The sequence below is a fragment of the Cervus elaphus genome, chromosome 22 (genome assembly GCF_910594005.1).
Source record: "Cervus elaphus chromosome 22, mCerEla1.1, whole genome shotgun sequence".
Lineage (NCBI taxonomy): Eukaryota > Metazoa > Chordata > Mammalia > Artiodactyla > Cervidae > Cervus > Cervus elaphus.
The window spans coordinates 13204960-13229419 of NC_057836.1; the positions used below are offsets into that span (position 1 = coordinate 13204960).

At 52.8% G+C, this 24460-nt stretch overlaps 1 protein-coding gene and 1 non-coding gene across 2 annotated transcripts in view; both read left to right on the forward strand.

The window, feature by feature from the left end:
* Positions 1 to 423: 423 nt before the first annotated feature.
* TSPAN9 (tetraspanin 9) overlaps positions 424 to 24460 on the forward strand; it is a 188027-nt gene continuing 163990 nt past the window's right edge. The window contains exons 1-2 of the mRNA XM_043880643.1: positions 424 to 476; positions 8378 to 8446. The gene's annotated coding sequence lies outside the window, so the exon portion shown is untranslated. The remainder of the gene's footprint in view (positions 477 to 8377; positions 8447 to 24460) is intronic.
* Positions 2541 to 2613, forward strand: TRNAG-UCC. The gene has a single exon. It is a non-coding gene; the product is annotated as a tRNA-Gly (tRNA).

Below are 24460 nucleotides of genomic sequence, written 5' to 3' on the forward strand. Positions count from 1 at the left end.
AGCCTCGCGCACCCCTTCCCCAGCCGCCGCCCTACCCGCAGTGTCCGCTCGAGGTCCCCGCTTCCGTCCCTTCCCCCACCCCTCGCGCCGGGCTCGGGCCCCCTCGGCCTTGCAGTTCCCCGGGCGGCCCCGCCCCGCTCCGCCCCCTTGTCCAGCCCCGCCCCTAGGCCAGCCCTGCCCCGCCCCGCGACTTCACCATTCCCGGGCAGGCCCCGCCCCACCCCCGGCCTCGCCCCGCCCCGCGCCCTCGCCGTTCCAGGGCAGGCCCCGCCTCTCCCCTTCGGCAGGCCCCGCCCCGCGCCCGCGCCCTCCCCGCGCCCTCGCCATTCCAGGACAGGCCCCGCCCCACCCCTCGGCAGGCCCCGCCCCGCGGTCTCGCAGTCCAGGGCAGGCCCCGCCCCCTGTTTCCGCTGGCGGAGGCAGTGGCGGCGGCGCGCGAGCGCGATCGAGCCGGACCCCACATTCCTGGGAGCTCGGTGAGTGCGGCCCGGGGCAGGCGGGGCGGCGGGCCGCTGGCCGGGGGCTCGGGAACAAGCAGAGTTACAGGCCCGGACCGGCTGGGGACGGGCCGGCAAGCCCCCGACCCGGTCCGCGGAGGGGCGAGCGGCCCAGGGCGCCCCTGGAAAGGGTGTGGGGGGCGGCAGTGGGCCAGCTGAGGGAGGGGTGGGATCGGCGCCTTGTGAGGGGGCGGCAAGCCGCCCGAAGGGGACGACGTGTGCTGGGCCCGGGAACGGGGCGAGGAGGGGTCTGCACGGAGAAAGGCTCGGAGGAGGACCTTCCGGGAACGGGGTGCGGGAGTGGCCGGCGGAACCCTAGGCGGAGGGATGGGGGTCTGTAGGATGCAGCAGGAAGGCGGAGCCCCGGAGCTGTCAAGGGGTTCTGACTGTGGGACCCAGCGGGCCGGCCCGGGGAGGTCCCTACAGCGCCCCCAGGGAGGGCCGGGGGCTCGCGCAGGGCTGGAGTACCGCGTGCAGCCCCGGAGCTCCCCGACCACCCCTTGGGCCACCCCTGGCAGGTCGGCACTCAGTGACAGGGCTTTGGCAGGCCCCGAGGTCTGGGATGTAGCCCATCTGTGCATCCAAGTTTGGGACTTTAAAAAACTTTCTGTGGTTATAAAAAAATTAAAAAGTCCAAACAAGAATCTGGCTCCTTACCAAGAGCAGTGTTTGTAGTCGTGTATTTCAGAGCTGGAGTCTTGGATCTCCTGTCTTTGGAAAAGATACTGTCGCTTCTCTGCCTCTTTCCCCAAAGCCGCTAGTGTCTGGGGAGGTTTGAAGCGTTAGGGTAGTATGCGGTCCCCTGGAGAAGGAAATGGCAACCCACTCCAGTATCCGTGCCTGGAGAATCCCAGGGATGGAGGAGCTTGGTGGGCTGCCGTCTATGGGGTCGCAGAGTTGGACACGACTGAAGCGACTTAGCAGCAGCAGCAGCAGCAGCAGCAGGGGTCCCCTGGGCTGGGTAGATCTTTCCTCCCCATACCCCAAACATGGATAAGACTGCAGAGAACCAAACTCGTTATGTGAGGGTGCCCTTCTGACAGGCAGCTGTCCCCTGGGATGACTCAGGTATTTCCTCCTCCAGGAAGCTTTCCTGGACTAGTGGAGAAAACTGAGGACTCACGCTCTGATCCCTGCATATCAGCCAGCTTCCCTCTCTTTACTAAAAATAACCACAGAGAATGTTTTGTATGTATGTTCTGCTATAAAGATGTGCAGTCAACTTGTCATTGTAAGTAATGGGAAGGGGAGGAGACATATTATGGACAATTTCAAACAATGGCCTGGACAAATCATTTATATTTAGCTAAGGAATGCAGCCAGGGAGGCAGACCGTTCACACTGGCTTCCTACCCTCTGCCGGGTCCTGGCAGGGCCATGCAACTGAGCTGTGGGTTGGGGGGGTGAGTGAGGGAGGAGGGTTGGGGTGGATAAAACTTGAAAGGTGATTCAGTTCTACACTCGCTCGTTGAAGACCTGCTGTGTGCAAGGCCAGGAACAGCTGAGAGTGAACCAGAATGGAGAGGGGATTTTTTTTTATATCTGATTAAATCATATTATATGGGCTTCCCTGGTGGCTCAGTGGTAAAGAATCTGCCTGCAATGCAGGAGACGTGGGTTCAATCCCTAGGTTGGGAACATCTCCTGGATAAGGAAATGGCAACCCACTCCAGTATTCCTGCCTGGGAAATCCCATGGACAGAGGGGTCCATGGGGTTGCAAAGCATAAGACATGATTTAGTGACTAAACAACAGCAGCAAATCATATTTTAATCTTTAAATTGATGAACACATTTTAATTTTTTTACATAATTTAATTTTTGAAATAAAATTTTTTATTTCTTTGGCTGCTTTGGATCTTTGTTGCAACACTCAGAATCTTCTATCTTCGATGGGCCATGCAGGATCTTTAGTTGCATCATGCGGATCTAGCTCCCTGACCAGGGATCGAACCTAGGCCTCCTGGAGTATGGAGTCCTAGCCATTGGAGCACCAGGGAAGTCCCCAAGCACTTGTCATTTTAAATTGCCCCCTTAGGGGACTTCCCTGGTGGTTCAGTGGCTAAGACTCTGTGCTTCCAATGCAGGGGGCCCGGGTTCAAACCCTGGTCAGGGAACAAGATCCCATGTGCTGTAACTAAGACCTCATGCAGTCAAATAAAAAAAAAAAAAAATTGCCCCCTTATAGTTTAGGAAAATGAGGCTCAGAGAGAATAAATGACTTTTCTGGGGTCACAGAACTCATAAGTGGGAGAAGCAGAACTTGAACCCGTGGCTTCTGACCCCTTAGGCTGTGTTTTCTGCTATGCCAGCTGCCTCTGTCATTCTTCACTGTTGAACCTGGAAGACCTGGGCTCCGACCTTCATCCTAACATCGCCTAATTGTGCAACCCTGGGCAAATTACCGCCCCTCTCCAGGCCTCTGTTTGTTTTTTGAATTTGGTCATGCCCTAGGGCTTTTGGCAGTTCCCTGACCAGGAATCGAACCTGTGCCCCTTGCATTGAATGCTCAGAGTCCTAACCACTGGATCTCCAGGGAAGTCTCCAGTCCTCTGTTTTGGATGATTATGGGTTAAAATGTTTTTAGGGTCTCTTCCATCCTTGGATATCTAACAGTGTAAGATGCTGTCAGCAGCCAATCAATGAGTTAATGTGTTCTTTGTTTATTTTCTATTTTTAATTGTGGTAAAAGCATAAAAATGACCATCATAACCATTTTAAAATGTACAGTTCAGTTGCAGGAAGTATATTCACATAGTCCTACAACAGATCTCCAGAATTTTTTTATCTGCAAAACTGAAACTGTACATCCATTAAACTGTAGCCCATCCCCTCAGCCCCCAGCTATCTCCACTCTACTCAGGGTGGTTTATTAGGCTCCTACTATGTCGCAAAGAGTCAGACACGACTGAGCGACTGAACTGACTGACTGATGTCCTTAATAAATGTTGCCCTTGAGGAATGAATAAGGCAAGTAGGTAGCTGGCCGGAATGCCAGTCCTCATTCCTGTGAATGTAACTTCAGCACCAGCCATGTGCCTGCTCAGTCGCTCAGTTGTGTTCCACTCTTTGAGACCCCATGGAGCGTAGCCTGCCAGGCTCCTCTGTCCATGGGATTTTCCAGGCAAGAATGCTGGAGTGGATTGCAATGTCCTCCTCCAGGGCATCTTCCCCACCCAGTTATTGAACCTGTATCTCCTGAGTCTCCTGCATTGGCAGGCAGATTCTTTACCATTGAGCCACCTGGGAAGCCCCAGCACCAGCCGATCTGTTCAGTAAATGAGTGAGCAGGTGAGGCCTGGGGCAAGTGCCTTCACCTCTTTGAGCTTTCCCTTGCTGCTTACAAAAGGAGGATAACAATACCAGCTCTCAGGGCTGTTGGAAGGAGCAGTGAGAGCATGTGTGTGAAGCACGTAGCTTAGGGCCTCAGACACAGCAGGTGTGCAGTTAAGTGGTGCCTGTTATTTATAACCTAGCTGAGGAGCTAGGCTCACAGAGGAGGACAGGACTTCTTCTACTGTCAAGACTCAGGCCTGCTGTGGTGGGCACCCCATGGACTCAGAGTGTGTGGATCTAATCCAGGTGCCTTAGCTGGCACTGCACATCCTTCCTGGGCTTCCCAGATGGCTAAGTGGGTAAAGAACCTGCTTGCTAATGCAGGAGACACAGGAGACACGGGTTCGATCCCTGGGTTGGGAAGATCATGGAGGAGGGCATGGCTTCAGTATCCTTGCCTGGAAAATCCCATGGACAGAGGAGATTGGTGGGTTACAGTCCATACGGTTGCAAAGACTTGGACATGACCGAAGCGCTGGAGCACGCACACACACACATCCTTCCTACCCAACCTGCCCTGCCTGTCCAGCTTCATCTTCCACTCTCTTCCCCAGGGATCCCCGGTGCCAGCCAGACTCATCTCCCAGCATGCCTGGCTCATTTCTTCTTTGTCCCTTAGTAAGACTGTTCCACCTTCCTGAACTGCGCCTCCCCATTCCTTCCTTCCACTCTTTAGGATCCTACTCATGTCTGAGCTCCTTCACAGAGCCATCCCCAAAGAACCTTTTGGCATTTTATGTTTTCATCTCTCCTGGCTTTGCCACACTGCTTGGGGGTGATTCTTTAATGTGTGTCTTAGTACAAGAGTCTGTGCTGGGACTTCCTTGGTGGTCCAGTGGATAAGACTCTGCACTCCCAATGCGGGGGCCTGGGTTTGATCCCTGGTCGGGGAACTAAGATCCCACATACTGCAAGAGTTTGTATACAGCGACTAAGTCCACACACCGCAACTGGAGAACCTGCATTGCAACAAAGACCCAGTGCAGCCAAAATAAATAATAAAGCTTTCTTAATGTTAAAAAAGAGTTTGTGCTGATCTCCATCTGATGATACAAAACAATAGAATGGGAAAGACTAGAGATCTCTTCAAAAAATTACAGATACCAAGGGAACATTTCATGCAAAGATGGACACTGCATATAAGGACAGAGAAAATAAAGGACAGAAATGGTGTGGACCTAACAGAAGCAGAAGAGATTAAGAAGAGATGGTGAGAATACACAGAAGAACTATACAAAAAGATCTTAATGACTCAGATAACCATGATGGTGTGGTCACTCACCTAGAGCCAGACATCCTGGAGTGTAAAGTCAAGTGGGTCTTAGGAAGCATCACTATGAATAAAGCTAGTGGAAGTGATGGAATTCCAGCTGAGCTATTTCAAATTCTAAAAGATGCTGCTGCTGAAGTGCTGCACCCAATATACCAGCAAATTTGGAAAACTCAGCAGAGGCCACAGGACTGGAAAAGGTCAGTTTTCATTCCAGTTTTCATTCCAGCTTTCATTCCAGTCCCTTAGACAGGTAATGCCAAAGAATGCTCAGACTACTGCACAATTGCACTCATGGCACATGCTAGCAAAGTAATGCTCACAATTCTCCAAGGTAGGCTTCAATAGTATGTGAACCGAGAACTTCCATATGTTCAAGCTGGATTTAGAAAAGGCAGAGGAACCAGAGATCAAATTGCCGACATCACTTGGTTCATAGAAAAAGCAAGGGAATCCCAGAAAAATGTCTATTTCTTTTTCATTGACTATGCGAAAGCCTTTGACTGTGTGGATCACAACAAACTGTGGAAAATTCTTAGATGGGAATACCAGACCACCTTTACCCGCCTTCTGAAAAATCTGTGTGCATGTCAAGAAGCAACAGTTAGAACCGGTCATGAAACAACAGACTGTTTGCAAATTGAGAAAGGATTATGTCAAGGCTGTATATTGTCACCCTGTTTATATATAACTTATATGCAGAGTACATCATGTGAAATGCTGGGCTGGATGAAGCACAAGCTATAATCAAGATTGCTGGGAGAAATATCAATAACCTCAGATATGCAGATGACACCACCATTATGGCAGAAAGTGAAGAGGAACTAAAGAGCCTTTTGATGAAAGTGAAAGAAGAGAGTGAAAAGGCTGGCTTAAAACTCAACATTCCAAAAACGAAGATCATGGCATCTGGTCCCATCACTTCATGGCAAATAGATGGGGAAACAACAGAAACAGTGACAGACGTGACAGACTTTATTTTCTTGGGCTCCAAAATCACTTGTAACGGTGACTGCAGCCATGAAATTAAAAGATGCTTGCTCCTTGGAAGAACAGCTAGGACAGACTTAGACAGCATATTAAAAAGCAGAGACATTACTTTGCCAACAAAGGTCCCTATGGTCAAAGCTATGGTTTTTCCAGTAGTCATGCATGGATGTGAGAGTTGAACCATAAAGAAGGCTGAGCGCCGAAGAATTGATGCTTTTGAACTGTGGTGTTGGAGAAGACTCTTGAGAGTCCCCTGGACTGCATGGAGATCCAACTAGTCAATCCTAAAGGAAATCAGTCCTGAATATTCATTGGAAGGACTGATGCTGAAGCTGAAGCTCCAATACTTTGGCCGCCTGATGCGAAGAACTGGCTCATTAGAAAAGATCCTGATGCTGGGAAAGACTGAAGGCAGGAGAGGGGGCTGACAGAGGATGAGATGGTTGGATGGTGTCACTGACTTGATGGACATGAATTTGAGCAAGCTCTGTGAATTGGTGATGGACAGGGAAGCCTGGTGTCCTGCAGTCCATGGGGTTGCAAAGAGTCTGACATGACTGAGCGACTGGACTGAACTGATACAAAAATAAAAACGGTAAAGATCCTTGTCTTCATGGGACACATAATGCAGTAAAGGGTTAAGAAAGATCTTCCGAAAAATGACAATTCAAAATATAAGGTGAGCAGCCTATGAGAGTAGAATATGGATTCAAACATGGGTGGAGTTGATCACCCTGATTCTAGAGGAACACGTCATGTACCAGGTGGTGTTTGACGTGAACGCTGAAGGGCCGCTTTCGTTTCGACAGAAAGAAGGAAGGGTGAGCCTGAGGAACAGCACTGAGAAAGTGCTGGGGCTTTGAACAGCTCAGTTGGGCCAGTGAGAAGATTGTGTTGGGGGAACCTTGTACCTTCTAGAATCCCAAGTTTGCATCTGCAGCACTATTTGTGCACGAGCCTGACTTCTCCGGAGTCATGTTTCCACGAAGGGCCAAATGTTTCCTGTATATATCTTCACATCCCAAATTAACCATGCTTTCAACTTCTGCAACAGTTTAATCTCTCACTTGATGGCCATTTTCCACCAAGTTTTTATTGCTCCTTGAAAGTAACTTTGGGGCTTTCACTGGTGGCTCAGTGGTGTAGAAGTCATCTGCCAGTGCCAGAGATGTGGGTTCATCTGGTCTGGAAAGATCCCACGTGCCTTGAAGCAAGGAAGCCCGTGAACCACAACTTTTGTATTCTAGTGCTTTAGTGCCTGAGAACCGCAATTACTGAAACCTGTGTGCCCTAGAGCCCGTGCTGCACAACAAGAGAAGCTACAGCAACGAGAAGCCCATTCCCCGCAGTGACAGTAGCCCCCGCTCCCTGCAACTAGAGAAAAGCCCACACAGCAACAAAGACCCAGCACAGCCAAAAATAAATAAATAAATAAAATTATATAAAAAAAGTAACTTTGGATGAATCAGAGATGGATGCAACAAAGTGGCCTCAGAGGGTCTCTCTCCTGTCTCAGTCAAGTTACACACTTTCAGATATATGAAACTGTCTCACTGTGAGTGGTCAGAATTCCAAACATTAAATCCTTGGATGCCAAGGGTCTACCCCAGGGATGGCAAATACCTGGCACAGATACTCTTACTGTTAGAAGGGCCCCTAGCAGACATCACTAATCCATCTCGGATGTCTTTCCTGCTGGGTCTTTAGCACCCACCATCTGCTGAGTGCTTCCCAGGTGGCGCTAGTGGTAAAAAAATCTGCCTGCCAGTTCAGGTTTGATCCCTGGGGTGGAAAGATCCCCTGGAGGAGGGCATGGTAATCCACTCCAGTATTTCTGCCTGGAAAATTCCATGGACAGAGGAGCCTGGCAGGCTACAATCCATGGGGTCACAAAGAGTCGAACACGACTGAAGTGACTTAGCACGCACCAGCTGAGTGAACTGACGCAGCAGCCAAAACCCAGTTGCCCTTCTGGCCTTCTCCAGCTGTTGAATGAATGAGGTGTTTTTTTTTTTTTGTTTGTTTGTTTTTTTAATATTTTATTTGGCTGTGCCTGGGAGGGTCTTAGTTGCAGCTTGTGGAATCTAGTTCCCTGACCAGGGATTGAACCTGTGTCCCCTGCATTGGGAGCGCAGTCTTAGCCACTGGACTACCAGGGAAGTCCTAATGAATGGGTTCTTGATGGGAGAGACTGCAGACCAAAGAATGGCCGTTGCTGGACAGATTTCACCCTGGAAGGGCTTCACAGCAGGTAATGACCTAGTGTTTTGTGTATTTTCCTGCAGAAATATCCTGGGATCGTCTCTGATCTGTCAGCCGTCAAGGTGTTCGCAGGAAATTCAAGGAAAAAACAGGTCAGTGCCAGTCTGGGTCCATTGTGTGGTGGGGCCTCTGAAAGTCTAACTGTCTAAAGCCAGAGTCTCTCTTGCCCTTTCACTGTGGGTTGGGGAGGGAGGATGGACTGGGATGTTGACATTTTCTAGCTGTCTCTCTGCTCCCCAGCTCTTGACTTTGAATTGATAAGCTCCTTAAATTGGGCTTTGGGGGCCAGGGGAGATATTCCTTCCTCCTCGCTGTTTCTGAATGGTGGCTGGCAGTATTCTTAATTTCTTTCTTGACCACCTGATGGTAGGGAGGAAGCCTGGGGGGTGCAGGAGAGGTCTGTAACTTCCTGCTTCCTGTCTCCTCCTAGCAGTGGGCTTGGGAGCCAGGGTGGAGGACCTCCAACCAGCCGGCCAGAAAAGAATCCCTGGGAATCTGGCCAGTCCCACCTGTGTCTGTTCTTCTATACTGGGCCCTGCAGGAAAGCCTCCGGCTCTCTGGGTGGACACCCTCTGCCAGGATGCTCTCCGGGAGTCCTCATCTCTGCGCCTGCAGGCTCCGGGGGGATATTGCTGGTAGCGTCTTTCTTCGCAGCACCCGTGTTTCGAGGCCTCTGTGGAGCTGGAAGTGGGCAGCAGCCTACCCAGGCTTCCGGTGTGGATGGTGCTGATTCAGTTTCCAGCACCGCTGCCTATAGACCTGGGTCTTTTAATGTTTTAACTGATGTTGTTTTATCCTGTGGTTTCCTCCTGCTGGGTGGTTTGTGAATCGCTTACCTTTCAGAACCTGGCTGCATGGTGGAGGGGGTAGTGTGGTGATAAGGATGGTGCTGGGAAATTTTCTTGTCAAGAGTCCCTTCTTTGTGAGTCCCGGCACAGCTATTTGGAGTTCCAGGAGCAGCCTTGGGCCTCTTACTGGCCTGTTGTGTTTTTCACATGATACTCAGGTGCCAGTGTTCATATTTATCATCGTCATTATCTGCCACAGTGTCAGTATGTCCACAAGTAATTTAGGTTTCCTTGGTGGCTTAGACGGTAGAGAATCTGCATCTGATGTAGAAGATCTAGGTTCAATCCCAGGGTCAGAAAGATCCCCTGGAGAAGGAAATGGCAAACCACTCCAGTGTTCTTGCCTGGAAAATCCCATGGACAGAGGAGCCTGGCGGGCTGCAGTCCATGGGGTCGCAAAGAGTCAGACACGGCTGAGTGACTAACACACACACAGACACACCTAATTTAATATGGCTTCGGTATTGAATCTTAATTTTACTCTCATTTAATTTTCACGAGGGTCCTGTGGGGTAGCTATCATTTCCCGTTTCGCAATGGCAGCAATTGAAGTGGAGCGCAGGCCAGAGACTTGCCTAAGACCACATCTTTAGTGCTGGGGGTGGGGTCAGCGGCTCAAGACGCCCGCCACCCCTGCCTTCCCAGCTGACCTTCGGCCCCTCCTATCAGGCCAGGGAATCTGCTCCCGTCCCTCCTTGAGTCTGCAGTCTGCTGCAGCCAGGGTGTAAGCTCTCATTCTAAGTCATCCCCCCTCCCTGGGGGCCTAGGGGTGGGTGGTGTGGGCTTTCAGTCTGCCGCCCTGGGATTTGGGGCACCGCCTACAGGATGACTGGCCGGCAGCCGGCACGATGCCAGGCCGAGGGAAGCCGGTCTGCTGAAAATCCGGTGGCGGGGATGGAGGGACTTGTGGACAAGTGGGTGAGGGTCATCGCGGGTCCTGCCTTGTCCTGCCCCATCACAGAGATCCCTTGGGGCTTGCCCAGAGGGCCCTGCGAGGCCCAGCATGCTGGGAGGAGCCTCGAGGGAGGAGCCGGACAGCTGAGCATTACTTGCCGTCTAGGCAGACGGTTGTCCTTCTGCGAGTCTGTGCTGAGGGCAGAATGTGGGGGGTCTGACATTCTGGACAGGAACTTTATCCCCTCCTGAAGCTTTCTCAGGCTTTGATTGGGCCAGGTCTTGTCCTGTGGTTGAGCCTCTGGAGTGGTGACCAGCTCCGTATGGATGGTCGTCTATCTCTGCCTGGTTAGGTGACTTGGGGCAGGCCTGTCTCCTCCCCTCCATCGCTCAGATGCCTTCTGTCTCTGGCCTTGAGGTGGACGGAGGACGGAAGGATGGGGTTAATGAGTGAACCAGAGCTCTGAGTCCTGATGGAAGCCGGGCTGGGGGCTGAGCGTGTCCACAGAGAAGGCTGCCCGGCTGGCTGGTTAGCTAGCGGCCTGACTTCCGTCCTGTGCTGACGCCTCTGCGGCCACTCTCATTTCACCTGCTTCCTGCCCCAGCCTGATGAGTTTAGGAGTGAGAGGCCCCATCTCTGGGCCCCAGCCCAACATATTCATAGTCTGAGTGTCAGTTAGAGCCGCTGGCTTCCCAGGTGGCTCAGATGGTAAAGAATCTACCTGCAACACAAGAGACATGGGTTCGATCCCTGGGTCAGGAAGATCCCCTGGAGGAGGAAATGGAAACTCGCTAAAGCATTCTTGTATGGAAAATCCCATGGACAGAGGAACCTGGTGGGCTACAGTCTATGGAGTCGCAAAGAGTTGGACCCGACTAAGCGACTAGCATCTTCTTAGAGCCCCAGTCTGGTGGAATGAAAACTTCTGCCTGGTGGAGGCCGGCTTCCCCCTGCCCTCCTCTCAAACCAGATCCGCAGCCCAAACTCAGCGGCTCTGGCGGGGCTCTGGAAGAGGCAGCCAGGAGCTGCGAGTCTGTGGGCTTACCTATCACCACATGTGCTTTGGTCCCCGATCAGCAGCCATGTGTAGATGAGGGTTTTTTTTTTTTAAATAATTTTTACTTATTGGCTGTGCTGGGTCTTCGTTGCTGTGTGAGGGCTTTTCTGTAATTGCGGAAAGTGGGGGCTACTCTCTAGTTGCGATGCATAGGCTTTTCATTGTGGTGGTTTCTCTTGTTGCAGAGCATGGGCTCTAGGCACGTGGGCTTCAGCAGTTGTGGATCCCAGGTTTCTAGAGCACAGGCTCAATCATTGTGGTGCATGGACTTAGCTGGGCTTCCCAGTGGTAAAGAACCTGCCTGCCAATGCAGGAGACATGAGAGACTCAGGTTCCATCCCTGAGTGGGGAAGATACCCTGGAGGAGGGCATGCCAGCCCACTCTAGTATTCTTGCCTGGGGAATCCCTGGACAGAGGAGCCTGGGGGGCCCCAGTCCATGGGATCGCAGAGTCAGACACGACTGAAGCAACTTAGCACACACGCATGAACTTAGTTGCTCCAAGGCATGTGGGGTCTTCCCAGACCAGGGATTGAACCAGTGTCTCCTGCATTGGCAGGAGGATTCTTTACTGCTTAGTTACTAGGGAAGTCCTGGAGATGAGTTTTGAGTGTCTGGCTTAATACTATCTGTGTTTAAGTTTCCCACCCCCTCCCCACTCCCCTTCCAGGACCTGGAAATTTATTGCACTTTGAATACTTGCTTGCTTTCTGAGAGTCTTGTGATCATCTCTACACCCAGTGTCAGCATTTGTAAAAATATCTGACCTTGTCCTGGAAACAGGAAAGGTTGGGGGTGGAGAGCTGCCCAGGGGGTCTGAAGAGTTAGGCCGCCCAGCTGGTCCCTGGAAGCCCCCACTTGTTGGGGAGGCTTGGCTGTCACTGCAGGAAGACTGAGGGTCCCTCAACCCTCCATGTAGGATCTTGATGTGTTTCTAGCCTTGGCCTTGGCAGTGCAGGGCCACTGCTAACCCTCACAGCATCTTTGTGCAGATCCCAAAAATGCACTGACTCAATGGACATGAGTTTGAGCAAACTCCATAAGGCAGTGAAGGACAGGGAAGGCTGGTGTGCTGCAGTCCGTGGGGTCGCAAAGAGTCAGACATGACTTAGTGACTGGAAAACAACAGGTGAGAAAAAGAAAATAAATTAGAGTGAGTAAATTGTAAACCTGAACAACGTCCCACTCTACCTGGGCCAGCTTCCTGGAGCCCTGGTGGGCAGTGGCCCTGTGCTTGGGCATCCGTCCCAGCATAGCTTGTGGTTCCAGCATAGCTTGTGGTCCCTGCAACCCCGGGAGGAGAGGATGTTGGGTTCAGAGCTGGGGAGAGGGCCTGGGGTGGGAACGGGCCTCTGAGAGCAGTGGACAGGGGAGGGGTGTGATCTCAGGGGGTGCTCAGAGCACAGGTGGAACCGGGTGTGGCTTTGCGTGTGTGTCAGTGAGTGTGTGTGTGAGTATATCTGCGTATATGTGTGAATATGTGTGCATGTCTGAGTATGTGTGTGTATATGTGTGTCCGTATGTGTGTGTATGTGTGTGCGCGAGTATATGTGTGTCAGTGAGTATGTGTGTGTATGTGTATGTGCGAATATGTGTTTATGTGTGAGTATATGTGTGCATGCGAGTGTGTGTATGTCTATGTGTGTATGTGTGTCTGTGAGTATGTGTATGTGTTTGTGTGTGTCTGAGTATGTGTGTGTGTCTGTGTATGTGTGTGTGCAAGTATATGTGTGTGTCAGTGAGTATGTGTGTGTATGTGTATGTGCATGTGTGTGTTTATGTGTGAGTATGTGTGTGTGTGAGTGTGTATGTATATCTGTGTGTGCGCAAGTGTGTGAGTATGTTTATGTGTATATGTGTGTCTGTGAGTATACGTGTGTATACATGTGTGTGTATGTCTCTCTGTGTGTATATGTGTGTGTGTGTGAGTGTGTGTGTGAGTATATGTGTGTGTGTATATGTGTACCTGTGAGTATGCATATGTGTATATGTGTGTGTCTATGAGTATCTGTGTGTGTATGTGAGTATGTGTGTATGTGAGTATGTGTGCAAGTGTGTGTGTATCTATGTCTATGTCTGTGTGTATACATGTGTGTGTCTGTGAGTATGCATGTATGTGTGTGTGTATGTGTATATCTGTGTGTGTATGTGTGTGTGTGTGTGTATATGTGTGTGTCAGTATGTCTGTGCTTATCTCAGGATGTTTGCACACATGGGTTTGTCTAGGAGGATGTTCTCCTGCATTGTTCTCTTAGCTGGGAGGCCTACCTGAGCCCTTTCACCAGGTCAGCATGTACCTGTGATGTGAATGCCCCCCTCCCTTTAGAGTACCTGGCTGCTGGCCCCAGTGTGGAGGCTGAGGTTGTGGGTCCATGCTCTCCAGCAAGCCCCGGGGGTGTGGGTCCTGCCCTGGCAAGTTCCACCCCTGCGTTGAAAGGGCTCAGAGGAGCAGGGTGCTGGTCGGAGTAGGGGGTGTGAACACGTAGAATGATGTGTTTTGTTTCAGGGAAAGTGAGGTGGAGGTCGGAGCTTGCCATTTTCTGCTCATCTCATCCTGGGAGATTCTAAACAGCTTTGTTTAAACACTGGACATGCTGACTGCAGAGTCCTGAATCAGGAAGAGCCCTTGGGTCCCCTAGGAAGGCGATCAGGTTTGAAGCCAGAGTTGGGCTCTGGATGTAGCACGTGGGACCCGAGGGTGGGGGGAGCTCTCGGAGCACCCCTGGGGTGAGAGTCACTCCACACTAGCACCTGTCACAGAGGGGCTCCTGCTAGCTTGCCGCTGGGCTGGGGCACCAGTTCGGGGTCGCCACCCACCATCCAGGCTGGGACAGCAGAGGGGGAAGTGGGGTGGATTCTGCTCTGGGCTCTGCCTGCCCCTGCTGTAGACTGAGAAGCTGGGAATGGTGGTGGCCAGCTGGCCTGGGTCCATGGATGTCTCCTAGAGGGGCAGTCGGTCCCTGCAGTGCAGGGAGAATAATGCAGGACACTGTCTCATTGAGGGCAGGGGTGGGTGGGCTGTTCTCTGCGGACCCCCAGAGGAGCTCAGGGGAGATGTGGCTTGGCCTTAAGAGACCAGGATGGCAAGCTGGGAGGTTGGGTCAAGACAGGCGTGGCCCGGTGATTGGGCTGGAAGTGGGAAGAACAAGCTGGCCATGGGGGTGGGCCTTCACTCAGGGGCACCTGGAGTGCCCCCCAGAGGAGACTGATCTTGGCAGACTAGCAGTGGACAGCTGTTGTTGGCCCCCAAACAGTGGATTGCCAGGATGAAAACGGATTTTTAGGAAAATAGGCTTGTTGCAGAATTCAAGGTGAACTTTTAAAAAGTACCTTTTTGTTATTGTTGTTGCAAAGAAAATAATACAAACTCCTTATAACCTTCAAATGATACAGATGTTGTAGAAAAGGAAAATCTTCTATAATCCTACCCTTCTGAGGCAATCACTATTAATGCTTCGGCTTATGTTCTTTCCAGGTATTTTAATGATAGACTAGCATCCAGCTGTCTACCTACTATCTTCATTTCCATAAATAGCATCGCTTTATACTAACTGGGAAGGGCTTCCCTGATGGCCAGATGGTGAAGAATCTGCCTGCAATGTGGGAGACCAGGTTTGATCCCTGGGTCGGGAGGATCCTCTGGAGAAGGGAATGGCAACCCACTCTAGTATTCTTGCCTGGAGAATTCCATGGACAGAGGAGCCTGTGGGCTACAGTCCATGGGGTCCCAAAAAGTCAGACACGACTAAGCAACAAGCATAATATACTAACTGGAAACTTCTTTAGTTGTCTTTCTGCATTGGTCCACACAGCACCGGGCGTGGCTCAGCGGGGCTCGGCACCTGAGCTTGTGGATGCGGTGGCGGTCAGCCGGGGTCTCTGCAGGGCCTGCGTGGTCCAGGAGCCCCTCTGGCACATGTCGGGTTGGTGCTGGCTCGTGGCTCGGCCTCTCTTCCCTGACGTGATTTCTCATTCTCAAGGGAACTGGCCTTTTAACGGAATCTTCAAGACCTCTTGAGATGGAGGTTCTGAGGTTTCACGATATAATATGCACCCTCCGCTTGGTCAGGGCAAGTCACCAGACCCACTGGAACCTCAGGGCTGGGCAGAGATGCCCCTCTTGATGGCGGGGGGCTGGCAGAGTCACGTCAAGAGCAAGTGTGTTGAGCAGTGGGAGGGCGGGGGTGTGCAGTCCCTGTATGGGCCCAGGAGAAAAGATTAGGATGCTGGGGGCTCAACCTCACAGACCCCTAGAGGACAGTCCAGGCTCTGCCTGGACTTCTCAGCCCCCTCTGCCCACGTGGGTCACCCAGGGAGACTGGCAAGTCAGGAGGCGTGACCCTCCTGCTGGTTTAGTACATTCAGTATGCTTGTGTGTGTGTGAGGGGCTTATCTGGCAGGAGGCAAGAGAGAGCTAGAGTGAGGGCTTTGTAACAGACTGCTCTCTGGCTGAGAAGTAGGGCGGGAGTCTGCCTGCCCTCCGGAAGCTGCTGGCCCCTCGGCTGCTCGGTACCAGCTGCTGGTTCTCATGGCATCTCCGGAGAATGTGTGTCAGTGAGTGGAACAAGGGTCCTGATGAAAGCCAGCCGGTCACTCCAGACTCAGGCCTCTGCCGGCTACTCATTCATTCCTTCGCCCAGCAAACGGGACACCCCTGTTGCTCCAGACTTTCTCTCCCCGTCCCCTCCCGCCTTCAGAGGCAGAACGAGAAGACTTTCTGCTCGATCCGACTCTGCTTCCCAGACAACTCACAGTGGACTTCATATTCTGACTTCCCCTGATGTTTCTGTTTGTATAGCTGTCTTATCACCTGCCATGCGGGGTATCTCTTCTTTCGTGTGAAATGTCTGAAATGGCAGGGAGGCAGGAGGAAACGGGGTGGGTGGGGGAGAGCCAGTTCTGGGGTTGTTAAGGGATGCCACTCCCAGGTTTGAGGATGCTGCTGTGGAGCCGCTGGAGGAGAAGTCCTCCCAGGGCTCACATTCATCACACTTCCCTCTCCCTGGAGCCCCCGGGCTGGCCTTGATGAAGTGCACTTTCCTGCACACCATACTCTTTTCTCCTGTCATCTGCCTGGTGCTTCGTGCATTCATCAACTGAGAACAAAGGCCGAGAGGGCTTTCACGTTTGAAAACCCCTTGGTGTTTTCTTTTCTCCCTGCTCCCTCTCAGCATCTCTCGGAAAAGAAACGTCTTGTGGCTGAAAGGTTCACTGTTTGTGAAGCCGTCCACGCCGCATGGCTCGGCCTCGTGGCCCTTCTCTCCCCCTCCTAGGCTGTGCCGGGGGAGAAGGGACCCGGCTCAGAGACAGGACAGGGCTCGGTGGGGCCTGGGGGCGGGAGGCAGCAGGCCACTGCAGCTGCCCTGATGCTTTCCTGGGTGCCGGGCTGCCAGCGTCCTGCTCCTGTTGCCGGGTTCATGATATCTGATTGGCTCTTGGGCTTAATGTGTCCCAATGCTTAGAGTTGAGAACGTGCAGAGCTGACGCTGCAGACCTTGGAGAAATCTGGCCTCACAAGCGAGACAAGGAACCTCAGCCGCTCCTTTTGACCCAGGAGCTGGAAAAACTAAATGGAGGTCCTCGGCCTGCGCCAGCCGAGAGTCCGCCACTTCCAGGCGGATGGTAGGTAAACTCTCCCTCCGGGGAGACCCAGGAGGCCTGTCTCTGATCCCTAACTTCTCTGCCCCTGCCTCCACCCAGCGTGCTGGTTCTCTGTGGCTGGGAGGATGGACTCACACGTCAGCAGGGTCAGGCGTCATTGGTGAGCCCTGGCCAACTTTGAGTCTGTGAGGGTCCCAGTCGTCCCTGGTGGTCTGCGTGATCAGAGAATGTCAGGCGATGTGAGGTTAGCTGAGTCTCTGACCTGTTCTGGGCTACCAGAAGCCTTCCCTGTTTCATCCAACTCTCCCATTCCCCTGGAGGCTTGGCCCTGCAGCATCCACGGCACCAGGTCTGGGCTCTGAAGGCTGAGTGAGAAGGGATGGGATTGCTCGTAGAGGGGGCCAGAGCTCTCTCTATAGGCTTGGAGGAGAAGCCCGCCTGACCGGCTGAAGCCTCAGGCGTGGTAGTTGCACCTAGTTCGGAATAAAACTGAAGCTACGTCTGTTTCATCATTTGCTTTCATCCCTGCTCATCCAAATGATGCTCGGTTGATGGCGCCGTGCCTGTGATGGAGGTAGGGGGACCTGACCCTCTGTGGGGCAGGGTGAGGGAAGGTGCTGGGCTGGGAGGGGGGTGAGCCCCACCCTGACTGTGAGGCACAGGGAGGGGTAGACCGCGATTCCTTAGACTGTGGGGCTTTTCTCTTTGGATCCCCACCAAAAATGGCTGCATTTCCAATTTGTGAAAAAGTAAATTTTCCTTGCCTCAAAATAAATTTTCGTTGCCAAAAAATCCTCACCGGCATTCACTGGAGGGATGGTGCAGCTTTAAACAGACACCTAAGAGAGAGTATCTGTCTTAGGACAGTGGTTAAGTCAAGTATCTTTGACATTCCTGACTTGTGTCAGGAACTCAACCATTTGGGGGTGCCACATCTTAAACCCCGTGGTGCAGCCCCCACCCACACTGGTGTTTCTGAGACCCCGCATCCCCTCGCCCACCTCCGGACTCTGAGCAGCATTTGTGCAGCCAGAGGACTCAGCCTGAAGGCTTGTGCCGCCTCTGGTCTCTGCCCGGCCGGGGCGTTTCCGTCAACTCACTGCAACCTCTGCCTCTTCATTTCTGCCGAAGGGCAGAGGCCTGGACTTTCCCCTTCACTGATGTTCTGCCTATTTTCTCGTCACTCAGCACTCGGTGGGCATGCAAATCTCTTTTGAGTGAATGAATACTGCATTTGAGATATGAAAAGAAACATGCCCCTCGTCCAGTGCATGTCCGCAGACACTTGGAGCGCTCGCTTGATCTAAAACCATCCACCTCCATGCTGGGCTTCCCTGGTGGCTCAGACAGTAGAGAGTCTGCCTGCGATGCTGGAGACCCTGGGTTCGATCCCTGAGTCCGGAAGATCCCCTGGAGAAGGAGATGGCAACCCACTCCAGTATTCTTGCCTGGAGAATCTCGTGGGCAGAGGAGCCTGGAGGGCTACAGTCCGTGGGGTCTCTGAGCAGTTCACACATCTTCACAGTCTTGCGGCTGGGAGCTGTCTCTGGGGAGGGTGAAGGACTCTCAACCCGGGAGCTTCTTATTAACGTGTCCGCATCTGGGAGGGAGACTGATGGTGGCCTCTCCTGAGGAGGCGGACAGGAAGTTGTGGGAAAGGAGGACACTGCCCGGAAGTTTCCCGAGGAGGAGCCCGAGGCTGACTCCCCCAGGAGCTCCCCGCTAGCGGAGCGGAGAAGGCTGGAGCCAGCCTGGCCAGACCCCGACCCCTGACTCTGTCTCCCTTACCACCCCCCTCACCTGCTCCCACCTTCCTCAGCTCCCCTGGGAGCGCCTCAGAGTTCCCAGCACGTGTGTGCGGTGACCCCGCCGGGCCTGGGGGCAGCGTTGTAGGAAAACATGCACCCAAAATGGCCAAATCCTGGAGGGCTTGGGAGAGGCACGCGCAGGGTTATTTTGGGTGTGGTGGGCCGGGCTCGGATCTCTCTGGCATTCCCGGCTGCTGGCCTCTCTCAGAATTGACCAGATTGGAAGGATGGTGGAAATTGAGGCTCCAGGAATAGCGCAGGAATTTGCTCATTCTTAACCCCTTAACGAGGTGCCACCCTGCCCAGAGCCCGCGGAGTGCTGGAATGGGGAGCGGGGAGGGGGCAGGTCTCAGGCAGTTTCCTCTTTTTCATCCGGGGAGGAGTGGGAGGCAGCCCAGAGCTGACTCGAGGCCAATCTGATAAGGAGCAGCATTTAGAGGCCTGAGGAGTGTCCCTCCCCATGCTGGCCCATCCCTGCTTCTTGAGGGGGGTTGCCTGGTAAACTCCCAGCGGCTGGGTCGGTACCTCCCTCTCTCCAGATCTCTGCTCTTTCTGTTTCTGGATCTCTCCGGCCTCGGCGGGCTGGGGTCAGCTCTGGCCTTGGGTCTTGGGGAGCCTCATCTCTCCCTCCCTCCCCCAGAGTCAGGCTCAGGGACCCTTTTGTTCAGTGCGCGTGAAGGGGGCAGGTACTGAGCACCCACTCTGTGGCAGGTCAGGAGCCCAGGGGCACCAGGCATCTGCCTTTGCCCTGGAGGAGCCGGGCTGGGTGTGCAGAGACCGTGTAGAGTGGCACAGACTCAGCACCTTCTCTGGTTCTGGAGGCCAGTGGGGATCGTAGCAGCCCCGGAGGACCCCTCCCTGGTCCTGGGTCAGCCACGGCGCTTCTCTGGACCCTCCTGTTTTTCACTGTAAAGTGAGGGGTCTGTGATCCCCAAGCCCTCTATGGGCTTGAGAGTTTCCCTGATTCCGGGGGTCTCGGGGAGGAAGACCCTCCTCAGACGGGTGGGATGTTTTTGTTGCCTCCACTGTGTTCCAGATGGGCTCCCCGGGTGGACATCTCAGCTGGGTCATCCCCATGGGGGCAGGCTGAGGGCTCGGATGTCACGGCTGGGTCTCCAGCCTCTCTCCTGTCTTCCTCCACGGGAAACTGGGAAGTCTGACTTGAGGTTCAGGAGCTTGGTTGTCCTCGTCCAGGAGGAGGCGGTCACCCCTTGGCCTACACGATGAGGTCCGAGCCGCTGAGTGAGGCGCAGAGTCTGCAGGGACCTGGAGCGGTGTCCCGCCTCCCTGCTGCCCACCCGAGGCCACTCTGTCCGGCTTGTCCTGTGACGCCCTCCACGCAGACTCTCACTTCCCAGCGTCCTTGGTGTGGTCTGCCTGGCGCAGAACGCCCCTCCCATCCTGCATGGTTTCTTTCTCTTATGAGCATTGTTTTAGCACATTTGAAAGCTTGGTCAGCCATTATATCTTCAAGTATTTCTCTCTCTTTTCGACCATACCACGTGGCTTGCGGGATGTTAATTCCCTGAGTAGGGACTGCACCCAGGACCCCAGATGGAAGCATGGAATCCTAACCACTAGACCACCAGGGAATTCCCTCCTCAAGTATTTTTCTGTTCTCTCTTCTCTCTCTTCTGTTTCTGGAACTTTAATTACATGTATATTTAGACTGATGTTGTCCTGTAGGTCGCTGATGCGCCATTAATTTTTTTCCGTCTTTTTTTCTTTCTGTGCTTCATCTTGTTATGTCTTCAAGACTTTTTCTTTGGCAGTGTCTAATCTGATATTAATAAGTCCCCTTCAGTGTATCTTTCATTTCAGATACTGGGTTTTTCATCTCTAGAAGTTTCATTTGAGTCTTTTTTTATATCTTTCATTTCTCTTCTTGCTATGCTTATGTTTTCCTCTACTTTCTTGTGCTCACGGAACATACAATAGCTGTTTTTCCATCGTGGTCTACTGGTTTCATCATTTCTGTCATTTTGGGTCTGTACTCTTGACTGCTTTTTCTCCTGGTGGTGGGTCATGTTTTTCTGCTTCTTTGAGTGCCTGGTAACTTTTGATTGAATATTAGACATTGTGAATTGAACCTTGCTGGATTTTGTTCTATTTCTTCGAATAGCATTGGAGTTTGCTCTGGCATGCCTTTAAACGGCTCTGTGGTTGTTGTTGAGTTGCTCAGCCATATCCCACTGTTTGCCACCCCATGGACTGTATCCCTCCAGGCTCCTCTGTGCATGGGATTTCCCAGGCAAGAATACTGGAGTGGGCTGTCACTTCCTCCTCCAGGGGATCTTGCTTGTGAGCTTTGTTAGGGTGGCCGCACCTTCAGCCTAGGGCTCTCTCAGCTTCACTACCGAGGCATCGCCCTCTGAGGACTCCCAGCACCTGGTGTGTTGTGAGCGCTCTGCTCTCGCTGGTGGGAGTGCGGCCCTGAGTGAGCTCTGCAGGTCGGCTGGCTCCCCGCTTTCTGTTGCTTCTGTCCCCTGGCTTGCGGCATTTCACCCTATACTTGTGTGCGTCAGGCGGGGAATCCAGGGGACTCTTCTCTAGAGCACCCTCTCTGTTCAGTCCCCTTCTCTCCAAAAGTGTCAGTCACTTAGTCATGTCCGACTCTTTGCGACCCCGTGGACTGTATCCCTCCAGGCTCCTCTGTCCATGGAATTCTCCAGGCGAGAATACTGGAGTGGGTAGCTATTTCCTTCTCCAGGGGATCTTCCCAACCCAGGGTTCAAACCAGAGGATCTTCCCAACCCAGGGTTCAAACCTGGGTCTCTTGCATTGCAGGCAGATTCTTTACCCTCCGAGCTACCAGGGAAGCCCTTCTCTCCAGTGTTCTGCCCTAAGAATTCTGTCTCCGTGAACGCCAATTTCTGTCTCCTCAACTTGAAGGGATCACTGGACGCCATTGGATTCCTCGCCCTGAGCTGCTGTGTGGACGCTGCCTCCAGGCAGTAAGTGGGCATCACGGAACTCTTTCTTTTGTTTCCCTCTTTCAGAGATCACAGTCCAGAGTTGCCTGTTGTCTGGCTTCTCAAGCCCATGTTTCATGCCTTCTGTCCAGCACTCTAGTTGTTCAAGGGGCAAGGGTGAAGCCAGCCTTCACTGTGGCTACAACCTGAGTCTGGCATCATGGGAAACTCCCCTCGGGCATTGCTGCCCTCTGGGGCAGGGGTCTCTAGTCATCCCTCCTACGGGAAAGACCCCGTAAGCACCATGTTATTTTTCAGTGTTGTATGTCGTTTTGTTTCTTATCTCTCTACATAGGCCGTCTCCCTGAGCACAATATGTTATGATATTTTTCTCAGTATTCTTTTTACCTAGTCCAGTGCTGGGCATATAGGAGGCAGCTCATGTTTTTGGCTTTTTCTAATATTTATTTTTATTTATTTATTTGGCTGCTCTGGGTCTTAGTTGTGGTGCGTGGGATCTATTCCCTGACCAGAGATGGAACTCCAGGCCCCCTGCATTGGGAGTACAGAATCTTAGCTGCTGGACCACCAGGGAAGTCCCTCATGTTTGTTGATCCAGTGAATAAAAGAGATGAGTGGAAGGAACTATCAGCTAATCGTGCTGTTACAGGTTGCTAAGAAGAACGATGCTGCCCTGGGCGTGAAGTTTTAGATTCTCTCCTTGCTCTGCGGCACTTACACCACGTCTGCATCTGGGTTTTGTTATTTCTGGTTGGGATCCTGGCAAATCTGAATTCATCCAGAGGAGGATGACTAAGATGGTGGGAACTACCCCCCCGTGGGAATTGGATGAGGATTTGGGAATGCTTGTTTGTCTGGGGATTATCTCTATGGAGTGTTATGGGGAGGAGGGTATACACAGTAGTGGTCTCCCCTCATGTGTGGGATTGATGTGGAATAGGAGGGTTTAAACTTGTCTCGTGGCTTCAAAGCCGAGATCCCCAGGTGCCTAAGACCCATGGGGATTCCAGGAGGTCAGGGGTGGACCCAGTTCCAGAAAGAACTCTCTTAACAGCTGGAGCCGGCTGCCTTGGTAGGTCCTGAGCTCCCCACCACTGCTGGGGTTTAAGCAAAGACTGATACTGATCAGGAGTTTTGTTTGCGATTGCAAGAGTAGATACAGTGTTACACAAGATACTCTCCAAGATGGTTTTCTACTCAATGATGTTAAATATTTTTTAAAAAATTTATTTCTAATTGGAGGATAACTGCTTTGCAATATCGTGTTGGCTTCTGCCATATAACAACCTGAATCAGCCTTGAGTATATGTCCCTTCCCTCTTGAACCTCCCTCCCACTTCCCCATCTTACTCCTGCCTTTGAGTCCATGATTCATCCCCCCTCCCAACTCTGCAGTGCACACACACACACACACACACACACACACACACACACACACTTGTGCACAACCAAGTTCAGGAAACATACCTGCAACATGCTCCCTACTACTCTTGTGACTTTCCTCCCAGCCTCCATTATTGGGCCTCGTCTGGGGCCCTTGATGACTGGCCGCCTGCTGCCCGTGCTGGGCCCCGTCGTTCCCCTTCACCTGCCTGGCACCCCGTGGATCCAGCTGGTCCTGCGTCAGCGCCTCATCGCATTGTCTTCTGTGTCTGGATACACAGAGCCTTTGAGACGGGTTGACTCGGAGCCTCCTGCCTCCTGCACGGCAAGCCCTGGCGGCCCTTCCCGCACTGGTGAACATCCCTCTGCCGGGGCACCGCTGCCCTCACCTGCTTGTTGCCTTGTTTCTCTGGGTCTCGGGTCTCTGCCTCTGGGGGAGCCCTCTCCTCCCTGGACTGCTCGCGCTTAGGAGATGTCACTCCCGGTTCAGGGGTGCTGGGGAAAGTGAAAGAGAAAGTGTTAGTGGTTTCTGACTCTTTGCGACCCCATGGACTGTAGCCCACCAGGCTCCTCTGTCCATGGGATTCTCCAGGCAAGAATACTGGAGTAGGTAGCCATTCCCTTCTCCAGGGGATCTTTCCGACCCAGGGATTGAACGTGGGTCTCCTGCATTGCAGGCAGATTCTTTACCTCTGAGCCACCAGGGTGGTCCTGGAAGATTCTCAAAAGACCTGCCTCAAGCACCTGCCTTTCCCCCTTTCTAAGTGGCCTCCAGGGAGCTCCAAATAAAGCTCCAGGCCGGAAAGGATGGGCGGGACTGCAGCTCGGTGGGTGTTGGGGAGGGGAAGGGGTCAGTGTCTCTAGGAGCAAGCCAAGGGTCCCGTCTCCCCGAAGCTCTGTTGCCCCACCTCTGTGTGGAAGGAGCCTGGTCAGGTCACTTGTAAGTGGTCTACTGGGGAAGTCCATGCTGCCTCCCTGGCCCCCCTTGTAGCCCCTGCAGTCATCAGGGGCACTGAGGGAAGTCACAGCTAGGCGGGCTCTGGGGTAAGGGCTCTGCAGAAAGTGCTGGACAAGAGAGATCTTCCTGACAGCCAAGTACCCATCTATACCCTGAGCAAGTGGCCTGAGCTCCAGGAACCTCTCTCCCAGCATGGGGCTCGCTTCCCCCAACTCACCAGCCTGGCACCATCACGGGGGTGAGACTCTCTCTTGAACCAGGAATTCTCTGGCTCTCTTAGCCTTGGCCGCCAGACCAGTGTGGCCTGCAGAAGGCCCAGTTTCTTCCTCTGCAGAATGAGAGGTACAGGGGCTTCCCTGGTGGCTCAGTGGTAAAGAATCTGCCTGCCAGTGCAGGAGACGTGGGTTCGATCACTAGAGCCTGTGCTCCGCAAAAAAAGAAGCCGCTGCAAGAAGCCCAGGCACTGTAACTAGAGTGTAGCTCATGCTCACTGCAACTAGAGAAAGCTCACTGCAACTAGAAAGGTGCAGCAATGAAGATCCAGCAGAACCAAAAATAGATAAATAAAATTATAACTATAAAAAGGGAGGACTGTGAGGGGCTGGAGGATGGGAACTGAAAAT